This window comes from Bos mutus, chromosome 2 (assembly GCF_027580195.1).
Source record: "Bos mutus isolate GX-2022 chromosome 2, NWIPB_WYAK_1.1, whole genome shotgun sequence".
In the NCBI taxonomy this organism is placed as follows: Eukaryota; Metazoa; Chordata; class Mammalia; order Artiodactyla; family Bovidae; genus Bos; species Bos mutus.
Window position 1 is genome coordinate 113269306 of NC_091618.1, and position 13027 is coordinate 113282332.

General features: G+C 45.1%; 1 pseudogene; it reads right to left on the reverse strand.

Moving 5' to 3' along the window:
- Positions 1-9204: 9204 nt before the first annotated feature.
- LOC102272418 (oligosaccharyltransferase complex subunit OSTC pseudogene) lies at positions 9205-9664 on the reverse strand (annotated as a pseudogene).
- Between the last annotated feature and the right edge of the window lie 3363 nt (positions 9665-13027).

Here is a 13027-nt window from a genome sequence, read left to right on the forward strand (position 1 = left end):
CAGCAGAGGCCACAGCCTCTCCCTTCAGCTCTCCCTGGCTTCTGATGATCACTTCTCCTTTTGTCCCTTTAGGCCTAGTGTGTCTATGCTTCCCCACAAGGGGCAGTTCTGGGGCGCTGCACCATTCCTTGCTGGTTTCCCTAAAGTCAGCCCACACTTGTGCATCCTCCCTTTATTAATCTCTTCTCAGTTACTCAGTCAAATGCATCACCTGTTTCCTGCTGGGACCACAACCAATATGCTCACTGTCTCTTGTTTATCTTGCCCTTTAGAACAGAAACTCCATGAAGGCAGAGATTTTGTATGCTTCCTCCACTGCTGTGGCTCTTAGAAAATATTTGTTGAATAAATGAGTGAATGTTCATATTATCTGTACTCATACAGTAGTTACTAATCTGCATGTGGCTATGGAGCACTTGAAATGAGGCTGGTGCCACTGAAAATCAATTTTAAATTTTATTTAAGTCAGACAGCTATATATGATTAGTGGCTACAGTACTGGTCTAAGGAGACTGCCTGAGCTCAAGCCATTTCTCTAGCTACTGAGGTCCACTCTGCCCCAATAGGGGTTGAACAGGAATGACTCAAAGGCCTTGGCTATATCCCTCACCCTGGGGAACTGCAATGCTAGGCTTTCTGGCATTCTCTCTAGGCTGGCAAACTTGGGAACATGTGTCTTGCTACTATTATACATTTACATTTTTATTTCATTGCAAACTCAGTGTTCCTTGGGTGGTGGTTGTTGTTTAGTCGCTAAGTCATGTCTGATTCTTTGCGACCCATGGACTGTAGCCCATCAAGCTCCTCTGTCCATGGGATGTTCCAGGCAAGAATACTGGAGCGGGTTGTTATTTCTTTCTCTGGGGTATCTTCCCAACCCAGGGATTGAACCCACAACTCCTGCATCTCCTGCATTGGCAGGCGGATTCTTTACCACTAAGCCACCAATAGAGTTACAGTGTGCTCACCAGGCCCTTACAAAGTCGCAGCTTACAAAAGAGCTCTGGCCCCTAGCCAAGGGAGTCTCCAGCTGCTGACTGACCCTGCCTGGAAAGTCAACTTGGAAAAGACACGAATGTCCTAATCCTCTTCCAAACCACTCTAAGTAGGTTTTATCCAGTGACCTGTAAAACCAAATTAGTAAAGGGACACTTTAATTCCAGCTCATTAGAGAGCTTCTAAAATCTTTGAAAAAGCCAACACAGCAAATTTTTCTGTGCTGGGGGGCTAAGAAACCCATCAGTTTTTAAAGCAAAATGTCCTTGCTTTCCCATGGTTTCTCTCACATCATGCAGCATACAGAAGATATTTTCTAAGGCTTTCACAGGGGGTCCCTGGTGAAGGTGGGAAGCAGCTGTCCAGAAGGAGAAAAATACGGTTGCCCAGCAAGGTCAAGAGATTTTCCCCAAGTTCTGCCAAGTTTGGTCCCCCTTCTGGTCTCCTGACTCTCATACAGGGAACATTTGCACTGTTCTGATTATTACCCCAGGAGCTGGTTTATTGCACAATATCAGGAAATAGTCCATATGAAATCCTGGCCCACAGAGTGCACATGTTCTGCTTTTTATTCTGCAGCTTTTTTATACAGTGTGTTTTCCTTTCCCATAATGTCATCTGGAAGCAATTCCTCCCAACAGCTGGATTTGCTTTCCCAATTGGTAAACACGTAAAATGGAAGGCAGGCGAAGATGCTGCGTGTCACCAGAGAGCCCTTTCCCCACCCGCTTGGCTCACGTTCTGAGGCTTATCTTGGGTCTCTGCACAATCCTCATCAAAACCGAGAATGTCTTCAAACAGGCGACCGACACTGCACTCCCTCCTTCAGAGGGGTCAGTGTGTTCTTTGGGGGACACATTTTCTGAATACTTTGCAGATAAAATGGATCAGATGCAGACCAGATTCCAGCTTGCCAGGATCTCTGCACTCCATGTGAGGGCCGACAGAGCAGCATCTCCCAAAGTTCCCACCATCCTGGTGCAGTCAGAACCTCTGGGGTCCCCTGGGGAGCCTGAGAGCAGAGCCCTCCCAATGCCACGGTCACCAAAGCCAGTAAAGAGAAGAGAGGAGCCCAAAGAGCCCTAAGTGGGTCATCAAAGAAGATGAATGTCCCCCAAACACACTCTGCAGGAACATTTCCATAGGGACACAAGCAGAAGGGCCGGCCTGCGCCGTGGAACAGCCAAGGCCCTGAGCCCAACTGGCCTCTGGGTGTTGGCGCACACCTCTTGGCTCTGTTCACCAGCATGGCTAGCTGTGGTCCTAGAGTTCCGGGGGCACACTGACGCTGGAATACCACAGTAGAGGACAGAGCTCAGGCTCCAGGCACTTCCTGCTCTCATGTAAAAAATGTTATTCTTTAGAGCAGAGTTCCAAATCTAGGGGAAATCAGCCTCACATATGGCTGAACTCTCAGAGGGAACATGAGGGTATGCCAGTGACCAGATATAGGAGAGGACGTGTGCAACCTGGCATCACTGCGTGGATGACCTCAATGCAGTGCTGGCCAGCTTCAGGGTGGTTGTGGGAGTGGGAGGGACTTCTGTCAAGTTCCACCAACCCTGTAGGTAGACAGGGCCCGGAACCCATGAAGGGGCTTCCCTGGGTTGTGGGCCTTTGAGTGCAGAGTTCTCCCTGCAGGAAGCAATGGGCATCCCTCCCATTGGACGTATAAAAGGAGAGTTAGGGGCAGTGTTCACCAGAGGACCCTGAGGAGGGTGGCTGCATCAGCCCCTCTGCCCGGACCCAACGGCATCATACATTTCCCCAAATCTCACGGTCTCATACCTGGAATTTTGAAAACCTGCGATTCTGGTTCCATGACAGGGCTGATACCTTCAGACTGTGGTCACTTTGGTCTGGTCACCTGAACTGCTCTGGGGAGGGGGAGCCTCAGGATACACTTGGAAAGCATCACAGATGCCTAGGACAGAGGATGGGTGGTGAGAGCAGCCCACTGGTTCACGCTGCCCAGTGATCCTCTAGATTAAAGCACCAGAAAAGACGTAGCAACCAAATGCAAGTGTGCACCTGGCTTGGATTCCCGGTTCAAACAAGCTAATTATAAGAAGGCATTTTTGGATAATCAGGAAGATTTGCATTTGGACTATGGCCACACCACCTTGACCGTGCCTGAACTTTCATTTGGACTGGGTATAGGAAAATATTTAAGACTTTATTGTTAATTTTTATAGGTGTGATAATGGTTGTATGGTTATTATATAAGAAAATGTCATCATCTCTTTAAAAACATAGGCTAAAATATTTAGGGGTGAAATATGATGTCTGGCACTTATTTTAAAATACTTCAGGAAAAAAAGCTGATGAAGCAAATTGGTTTCTTAGTCCATTTGAGCTGTTGTAACAAATACCATAGACTGAGTGGATTACAAACAATAAGCATGTATTTCTCACAGTTCTGGAGGCTGGAGGTCCAAGATCAAGGTGCTAGCAGATTTGGTGTCTGATGAACCTCTTTCAGGTTCGTATATGTTTGTCCTCAACCTCAAAGTGGAAGAGGTGAGAAAGCTCTCTGGGGTCTCCTTTATTGGGATCCACCCTTATGACTTCCTGCTGCTGCTGCATCACTTTAGTTGTGTCCGACTCTGTGCAACCCCATAGACGGCAGCCAACCAGGCTTCCCGTCCCTGGGATTCTCCAGGCAAGAACACTGGAGTGGGTTGCCATTTCCTTCTCCAACGCATGAAAGTGAAAAGTGAAAGTGAAGTCGCTTAGTCCTATTTTCGCGACCCCATGGACTGCAGCCTACCAGGCTCCTCCATCCATGGGATTCTTTAGGCAAAAGTACTGGAGTTAGGGTGACCCTTATGACTTACCACCTGCTAAAGGCCCAACCTCTTAACTTCACAGTGGGGATTAGGTTATTCAACACATACATTTAGGATGGAACATAAGCATGCAGTCTATATAGCATGTGGCAAGTTGTTAATGCTTAAATTCAAATAATGGGTATGTGGGAGCCTTTTGTTTTTAGTAAAATGATTTTTAAGTTTTTAACGGCCGCATAGTAGTCTATCATGTGGTTGAAGAAGAGTTTTTTTTAATTAATTAGTTTTTAGAATTGAGATATAACTGATACATTGTCAACACATTCTGTGTCTAAGGTGTACAATTTGAGATTCTTTATACTTTGATATATGTTGAATTTTTTTATAATAAAAAGTTTAAAATACAGACTATTTTATCACAAAAACAAGAACCAAACACCATTCAATGGTGGCTGAATTCTGCACTAAGATTCTTAATCCTAATGGCTAAACCAGGGGTCAGCACTCAGGTATAATGGGGAGGTGACCCCTGCAAGCTTTGACCAGGAGTTTGACATACCTCCCAGCTCTTCTGCCTGGTCAGAAGTGGAAGGAACTAGTCTCCCAGGACAAACACAGCCTTCTTCGCTCCAGTTCCCACTGGCCTTTAGGGCTGTGGTTTCCTCCTGTGCATTAGTGCATGAGAAGTTTGGGGCCAGGAGGAGCTGAAGTAGGACACAGACCACATGCCACTGTAACTGCCAAATAAAGCTCTGGTAATTCCAGCGTCAAATGATTCTTGCTGCCCTCACCCCCAGTGTTTCACTGTCCCATCAGTGCTGACTGTCCTCCTACACTGGTTCACACACAGACTTGTAAATCAGGAAGAATCCTCTGCTAGTCCCCTCTCCTCCAGCGGCAAAGGGAAGGCCTCTACTTAGAAGAGTTAGTGTAGGCATGGCACTTCATTCTCTTCCTAGCCCTGGCTCTTGCCACCTTCCCAACTTCTGCCTTCCCATTCCAGGTTAGTCTACAATAGTTAGCCTTAACCTGGTCTTGGGAAGGAGAGGATTCTTGGCTAGTTTCTTTCTTTTTTTCATACTTTTTTTTTTTTTTTTTTGGCTGCATAGCATGGCACATGGAACTTCCCTGACTAGGAATCGAACCTGTGACCCCTGCAGTGGAAGCACAGAATCTTAACCACTGGACCACCAGAGAAGTCCCAGGTGATTCTTTGCTAGTTTCTTATCTTCTCTTTCTGGCTGAAACAGTCTTTTCTAGAAAACCATCTTTTTTCCTCCTGCTTGAAATATGTGGAGTTTTCTATTTTCCTTCAAGTCCTCAGTGAAAGGTAAGTACATTTTCATGGTACAGGGCCATACATGGTACTTTCTCAGGCCCAGCCTGGGCACCCAGCCCTCTGGAACGGAAAAAGGCCTCCCATGTAGAGGTGGGGTCTAGAGAGTGCTACTGCCGAGAACCTGCCCAAGCTGTTGCCAGCATGTTATAAGGAAGACTGCTCTAAACAGAAAACAGAAAACAAATTTGAAAAGTCCTAATTACACTTCGTGAGACTAAAGACGTAATATTCTCACAACATTTTAAATATGTTCTCTAATTTTCCTTTTTTTCCTTCCTGTTTGTCTCAATTATAAGTTCATGAGAACTTACTTTCATTTTTTAAATTTCTGCTCATTTTTAGTAAATACTAAGGGTACCAGTACGACACAAACTGTACTGGTGTGACATCACACAATAGCTCAGACATTTTACTTGTCGGTGGATACATGAAAGTTCAAATTCAGTCTACAAAGGAAGATTGGAGAAGATCAATGGATAAAGCTGTGAGTTATTCAAAGCCAAATCTACAATAGTTGAAAACGATGCCCCATTTTCAGCCCAGCCCCAACTAGAATGTAAGTGCCTTGCAGGCATGAAGGTTGTCCATTTTGTACAGAGCAGTGTCCCAGTGCCTAGAACAGGGTCTGCCACATATAGATGCTTAATACTTACTGGATGTATGAATGGTCTGTGCTTTGAAATTCTTGTAGCCACTTGTCACAAGCTACCATTACTATTAGCTACTATGCTATGCTAAGTCACTTCAATCGTGTCCGACTCTTAGCGACCCCATGGACTGCAGCCTACCAGGCTCCTCCGTCCATGGGATTTTCCAGGCAAGAATACTGGAGTGGGGTGCCATTGCCTTCTCCGACTATTAGCTACTATTGCATCATAATTCAAGACAGAAAGTTTCTCAGAAGCAGAAGTAAATCTTTCTGTCTCATAAGAGCTACATCATCCATAACTGGGATTCAATAACTGTCTATTGAACAGATAGAAATCCGTTCTGTTGGGAACTAGCTAGTTATTAAATAATTTAAAAACATAATCCCACATAGGTCATGAGAAAAGCCATCGGCCATGCTATAGAAATGAACAGTTGCTGGAACCCCAGAAGTTTCTAATGTACTGTGTGGCAGGGAGGTAAATTTCCTGCCCTAGAAATCTGGCAAAAGAATTCGCTTGAGGATTTAAGTCTCAGAAAAAAAGACCGCGGGAAGGAGGCAGAAAAGGGGGAGGTCTTTTCCAGGGCCAATAGATTAAGGGTATTTAGATACCACTTAAGAAAGGAACCAGATGCCAGCTAGGTTTGTGCTTCAGTTTAACCACATTCCCTGCAAAACTTGCTTACAGGAAGATCAGAAGCTTTGGCGATCATTACTGAAAAGGATTCAGAGAAATTATTGCCTACTCCCGGTTGAAGAGAGAACAAGTCCTGGTCTTTTTTCAGTGTCAGCCTCTACTGAGATGTGCTGTTGTCAAATCAAAAAGGGGACAGATCTGGAATTTTATAACTCTGATGAAAGTGAAATAAAAGGAGATCTGTATCATCTTGATCAAAGCATGTGCCACCTGAGTCGGCTCCCTGTCTTGTCCCTTGGCCTTGGCGACTCTCCTGTGCTGGAGGTTAAGGATTTGTTAAAGAAGATGGGTTTTGATTAAGTGTCACATTTAGTGTGATGTGACATGCTCTTTATCATTGCAAGGGAAGGTTGGGGGCCAGGAGGAGCTTTAGAGCTAGTTCCCAATATAAATTAGGAGTCTTGGGGAATGGGTGCTTTGCAGTCAGCCTTGATCTTTCTATGGCCCAGTGAATGTGTGTATGTGAGAATGTGCACACATGTGTGCGTGCGTATGTGTGTGTGTTTTTGGAGAGATGGCAGAAAGTCAGTTTTCAGGTGCCTGTGCTAATGGGCTGGTTACCCCTACTTGGAGTTTGACTTGCAATTGTAACGCAAGGCTCCAACTCTAAATTTGTCCACATTCTTGATGTGCTGGGCAAAGGTCTCCGCACCTTTTACTCTTTTGGCATTTCAGTGTTGCTTAGGGAAATCTGTAAGCATTCATTCATTCCTCTTGGGGACCACAGCACAAATTTGAAGATGGAGAAGGAGGAGGAAGCATTCCAAGTGCCACATGCCATTTCTAACCAGAGGCTGTGGGTAATGGCTCCCCTGGCTTCACCTAGAAAAAGGGGAGTAGGCGGAGCCAAAGTCACCTCCCTCCAAATCTAAGATGTGCCACACACCTTCAGATTCTGATTCTGGCTTAGCATGGGACAGTGAGGACAAAGAGAAAATGTGGGCACAGAAGAGTCCCAGGCTAATGGGATTGGGGGTCTAGGAGAATATCCCAGAAGGGACCACTCCCTTCTGGGAATATCCTCAAAGGCACCCCCTTTCCAGGTTAATCTTCCTAAACTACTACTGGCATCAAGAACCTTTCCTGCCCAGAACCTTCCATATCCCTTATCTTCCCTCCCATTGTCTGTGAAAGAAAATCCATAGCCGTGACCCTGGTACTTGATGCCGCACAGCCTGAGCAGCACCAGGCCAACCCCTCTGCTGCCTCCCTGGTGATTTCCTTGCCCCGTCTCTCAGCCTTTGCTTGTGTTGCTCCCCTGCCTGGTTGGCCTCCCTGTTTCTCCAATGGAAAGCCTGCCCATCCTCCAAGGACTGACCAAAGCCCTTCCTGTTTCATGAAGGAGTCATGGCTCCCTGGGAGAAGTCCTTTTTTTATTCCAAAAATATGAGTGGAGGGTGTACTGGTTGCCCACAATTGCTCCAAGCACCTGGAATAAGAGAACAACACAGGTAAATATGTCTGCTTTCAAGGCTTGCACAGTCAGGGGGAAATGTGCAGTAAACCCTAAAGATAAGGCATAAGTAGTAAGTAAGTAGTATTACTTAGTAGCTGACAGTTGCTATGGGGGAAAAAAGGAAGAAAATAGAGCAGGGAAAGGGAGACAGGAGCCCCTGACGTTGGAGAGCAGGGGGCTGGCTGCCGTATTACAGGGTGATCACAGTAGGTCTCAGTGTTGGTGGAAGAGAGAGGCACATAGCAGCGACAGACACCAGAGGGGAGAGTTCTGGGCGGTGGGCACATCTGGGGTGCCGGCAGAGCCATTCTCCTGGATGGATGGAGGGTCCCTCCTTCCTCTTCACTTTCCAGGTGGCCCTGCAGGCGATAGAGCTCTAGAAAAGCGTCTATGGACAAAGGAAACGTAAGAAAATCCATAATGTCAAATATTGAACAGAAAGGCCTGCAGTGTTAGTTATGGCCAGCTCTGCATTAAGGAGGAAGATAGCAAAGCAATGGAGAGGTGCTTCAGTTTTCATTGCTATGTTCAAAGAATTTTTCTTTAAACTTTTGCCCATTAAATTAAATTTACTTATTTATTTGGCTGTGCTGGGTCTTTAGTTGTGGCATGTGGGCTCTTTTACTTGAGGCATTTTGGGCAGTTGTGGCATATAGGATTCAGTTCCTCAACCAGGGATTGAAACCCGGTCCCCTGCATTGGGAGTGTGGAGTCTTAGCCACTGCACCACAAGGGAAGACCCAAAGGTAGTTTTTTTAATTAGAAAAAATAGTTTCTGCTCCTTTCTTACTACGGAGGAAACAGTTTTAAACATATGTCTGAAATGATGTACTATCACACACTTTTTAAAGGTTAAGTAAGCACCATAGGTAAAGTTGACCAGCCATCCACGGTTCTCAGTATATGGGATCTTGCTTCCTGATTTCACATTAATTTCTGAAAATTAGAAACATCATCTCCAAAACATGTTAAGAGGGTTGTAAAAAAGATTGTTTTATTTAATCATCTAGTTGTAGAAATGGAGTATATTTTCTTTAAGAAGCAAAAAACTAAGATCATGTCACTTCACATCATTAATGTATGTCATATAGGTCAGCAGGGAAAAAAATACTGTGATAAGCTTCTCTCTTCCATATGCAGAAGGCTTTCTAGTCTGAGCTTTATATGCTTCCTATCTTTTCACAGATGCTTCTTTTTCTGCTGCTTTTCATTCTTTCCCACATTTCATGTTAGAGGATTGATACAGCCTTTAAAACTTTATTAACAGGAGCAAATCCATTATCCACTGATTTTTTTCTCAGAAGGCATGTTAACATTCAGATAGCCTGGCAGTTTCATTCTCATGAATACCCTAACCATGAAAAAACTCTATAGAACAAAAATCCAATGAACAGAACAAGAAATCTATTGAGTTTTGGAATGTCTGCTGCATTGGATCAGCCCAGGATTATGAAACCTAAGCCTCCCATTGTAAACAGGAAGCTGGCTGCGGTCCTTCATACTATACTGTCCATTTGCTCTGTAGGCCAAGAAAACTGCAGGCCTCCAAGGCCACGATCATCAGTCATGGATCCGACACTGGGAGGTTCCACAGTGACATCATCAGTCATTCCTCCGATGATGAGAATAAGACGCCACCAGCAGAGTGCACACCGTCAGGTCAGCCACCCGGGCCGCTTCTTCAGCCCAGTTTGGGACATCAGAGCACTACGCGTGGGATATAGGGCAAAGTCTCCATGTTTTTGGCAGCAGAAGAAGCTCTCAAACCCTGCAGGCTACCCCAAACCAGCTAAGATGATTTTTAAAAGAAATTAAAATTGTAAAAGTATAAACTGGCAATTATTTCTTGATATCAAATACATTCGTGAAATTGCAAGCACCCCTGTACTTCATTAAACAGTCACTCACTGTCTCCTTGACTGATTGCTGACTCACCAGTTCCCCTGCAGTTTGGCCAGGGCCCTCATCACAGACACTGGCCTGAGGCTCTCTAATACCATCCCTGGGGACACTCTTCCAGCCTCACTTGCACTTGGAGGTTATCTCTCTCTCGTTGGGATGGAGTCTGGAGTAGAGTCCCTGAGTCTTCACTTCCTTCCCCTACATCTTTGGGCAGCTTAGCCCATCTGTGCCTCAATTCACTCATCTATAAACACAGGTTTATCCTAACACTGATCTGCAGCTCACCTGAGATGATCCACGCAAAGCACAAATCAGGGCCAGGCACACAGTCAACCCACTTGAGTGCTCAGGTCTCTTACTGGCCTCTCACCCAAGGTTCAAGCCTCCTGGTACAGCTTTCTTCCTCTTTCTGCTGGAACCACTCAGACCTCACAGATCCTGCTCTCTTTATCGTGTTTTCTCCCACCCCATGAGTGCTGAGGCCTCCCAGGCTCTCTGCCTGCACTTCCTACGTGGCCTCTGCACAACCACTGCAGCGGCTCCAGTCCCTGCCCCTCACCAATTTATACTGGTGGCCCCATCTGGTTCTCTATCCCAGCCTCTCCCCCGCCCTCCAGACTAAAGTATCCACATACACCCAGCACCTGTATTTACCCAGAGGTCGCACAGTCTGCTCAACCCAACCCTGTCTCTGGCTGCCCTCAACTCCTAACCCCCACCACACCTGCCTCCTCCAAATCCTGTCTGTCTTTTCCACCCCATGCTGTCTCTCCCATCCTGTCATTCTTTCATTTAATCCCCAACTCTTGGGAGAATTAACAAGGTTAAGAAAGATCTTTACAAAGCGGTCCCTACTTACAGGGATCCCCCGGGGGCCATGGGCAGATAATTACAATTCAAAGAGGTTTGATAAAAAGAAGCACAGGATTTAGGAGTGAGGGCAGGAGGGGGCCTACCTAGCCTCAGGGGTCAGGGCTGGCTTCTTTCAAGACGGCATATTCAGCAGGGACAGACTTGCATACATTTTCATCTAGTAGAAGGGCAGAAGGCAATGGCAACCCACTCCAGTACTCTTGCCTGGAGAGTCCCATGGACGGAGGGGCCTGGAGGGCTGCAGTCCATGGGGTCGCACAGAGTCAGACACGACTGAGCGACTTCACTTTCACTTTTCACTTTCATGCATTGGAAAAAGAAATGGTACCCTACTCCAGTGTTCTTGCCTGGAGAATCCCAGGGACGGGGGAGCCTGGTGGGCTGCCGTCTATGGGGTCGCACAGAGTCAGACACGACTGAAGCGACTTAGCAGTAGCAGAAGGGCAAAGTGCGGTGGGAGGCCTCTTAATCAACTGCTTATTAACTGAGGCAAGAAACAAGGAGACCTCCAAGACCCAGATACTCTCACCTGTGGAGACCCTGTCCTACCTTAGAACAGGCTTATTAATACTATTATTATTATTATTTTAGCCACACCCTGAGGCATGAAGGCTCTTAGTCCCCCCACCAGGGATTGAACCAGTGCCTCCTGTAGTGGAAGCATGGACTTCTAACTACTGGACTTCCCTGGTGGTCTAGTAATTAGGCATTCAAATACACGTCTATCCCACAGGAAACAATTACATTGCTGTTTCAGAGAGATTTATCACTTTGCTTTTAAAAATTATATAGCTACCAAAAAAATAATTTAATATATACTAGCTATGAATTTCTCTCAAAGGTCATGAATGTCAGAAACCTGAACATGAGAAAAATTTAACCTACAAATGGATCTCCAATTTAATGACATTTTTATGAAATCAGAGGTAACAATGAAAGAAGCTGACATAATTTACATTTTGTAACCACTGCAATAAATGTCTGTACATTTCAATTTTGTACTTTTCTTCTCATATTTTTGAGCTCCTGCTTTCCCCACCCCCCAAACCTCTGGATTTCAAGTGTTTAAGTAGGGCCTTGGCACTTTTGTGGCCCTGGTGATAAACCGGGGCTTAGAGAATTCACTGGGTCATCAGAGCCAAGCCCACATCATTCAGGATGGAGAGGACGGTTGGTTCATGTTCTCCCCCAGAGGGGCCAGCTTTCAATGCTGGTTCCATTCCACCCAGGATGGTGACATTAGACTCCTACACACAGACTGGCTGGTGTGTAGGGACCCGGGAGAAATAGAGGACAGCGCCTTCTGAAAGGAGTGGAAGGCACAAGACTGACTTTAGAGCATTCCCTCCTTTACCAAAGTAATACAGGCTCATTCAATAAAACTAGATAACATGGGAAAGTACACTAAAAAAATTATATCCCACGTAAACCTGTTAACCAAACCACAAGCATTGCTCTTTTTTTTTTTCATCTTCTGGTGATTTTCTCTGTGTAGAGTTGTTTCCCTTTTTTTTTTTTTTTTGGTGTAGTTGTAATTGCTGTGCCTACTACCTCACATTCTGCTTTTCCTACATATTGCATTGTGTTCCCTTCTCTCACTATTCACTTCAGCTTACTGTAACATGTCCAGAAAATGTCATCATGGGATTTATCAAAAGTTTCTTAACTGTTGCCCTATAGTCAACCACTTATAATTGCTTTCAATGTTTTGCTTGTACATTTTTGGTTACTTTCAATGAGATTGCACTTTAAACCGTTTTTTTTTTGTTTTTTGTTTTTTGACATTTAGGATTGTTTCTTAAGATAGAGTCTCAGAAGTGGAACTATTGAGTTAACAAATAGGAGTATTTCTAAGAGTTCAAATCCATATTGCTGAATTGTTCCCCAGAGAAGGCTGTATTCATGTACATTGCCTCTAGCAATATGTGAAAATTCCAGCTTCTTGATGACTTCAACTGCATGGCTACTATCACTAAAAAAAAAAAAAAAGGGAGGGGTTTTTGCTGCCAGCTTAATAGGACTTTTTTTTTTTCGTAAACCTTATTGTGTGGTTTATCATACATACACAGAAGTATACAAATCATGAGTAAATGGTCACAAAGTGAACACCCCCAAGTAACCAGCACCCTCATCATGAAACTGAACATTTCCAGACCCCAGAAGCCCCTGCATTTCACCTGTTCACCCTCCTCCACCCCACCCAAGGGTAATTGCTATCCTGACGTCTCACACCATAGGTTAGTTTTGGAAAGCAGCATTATAGAGAATTTTCATTTCCTTGATGACTAGAAGAGCTAACCATTTTTCCATATATTAGTCGATGAAT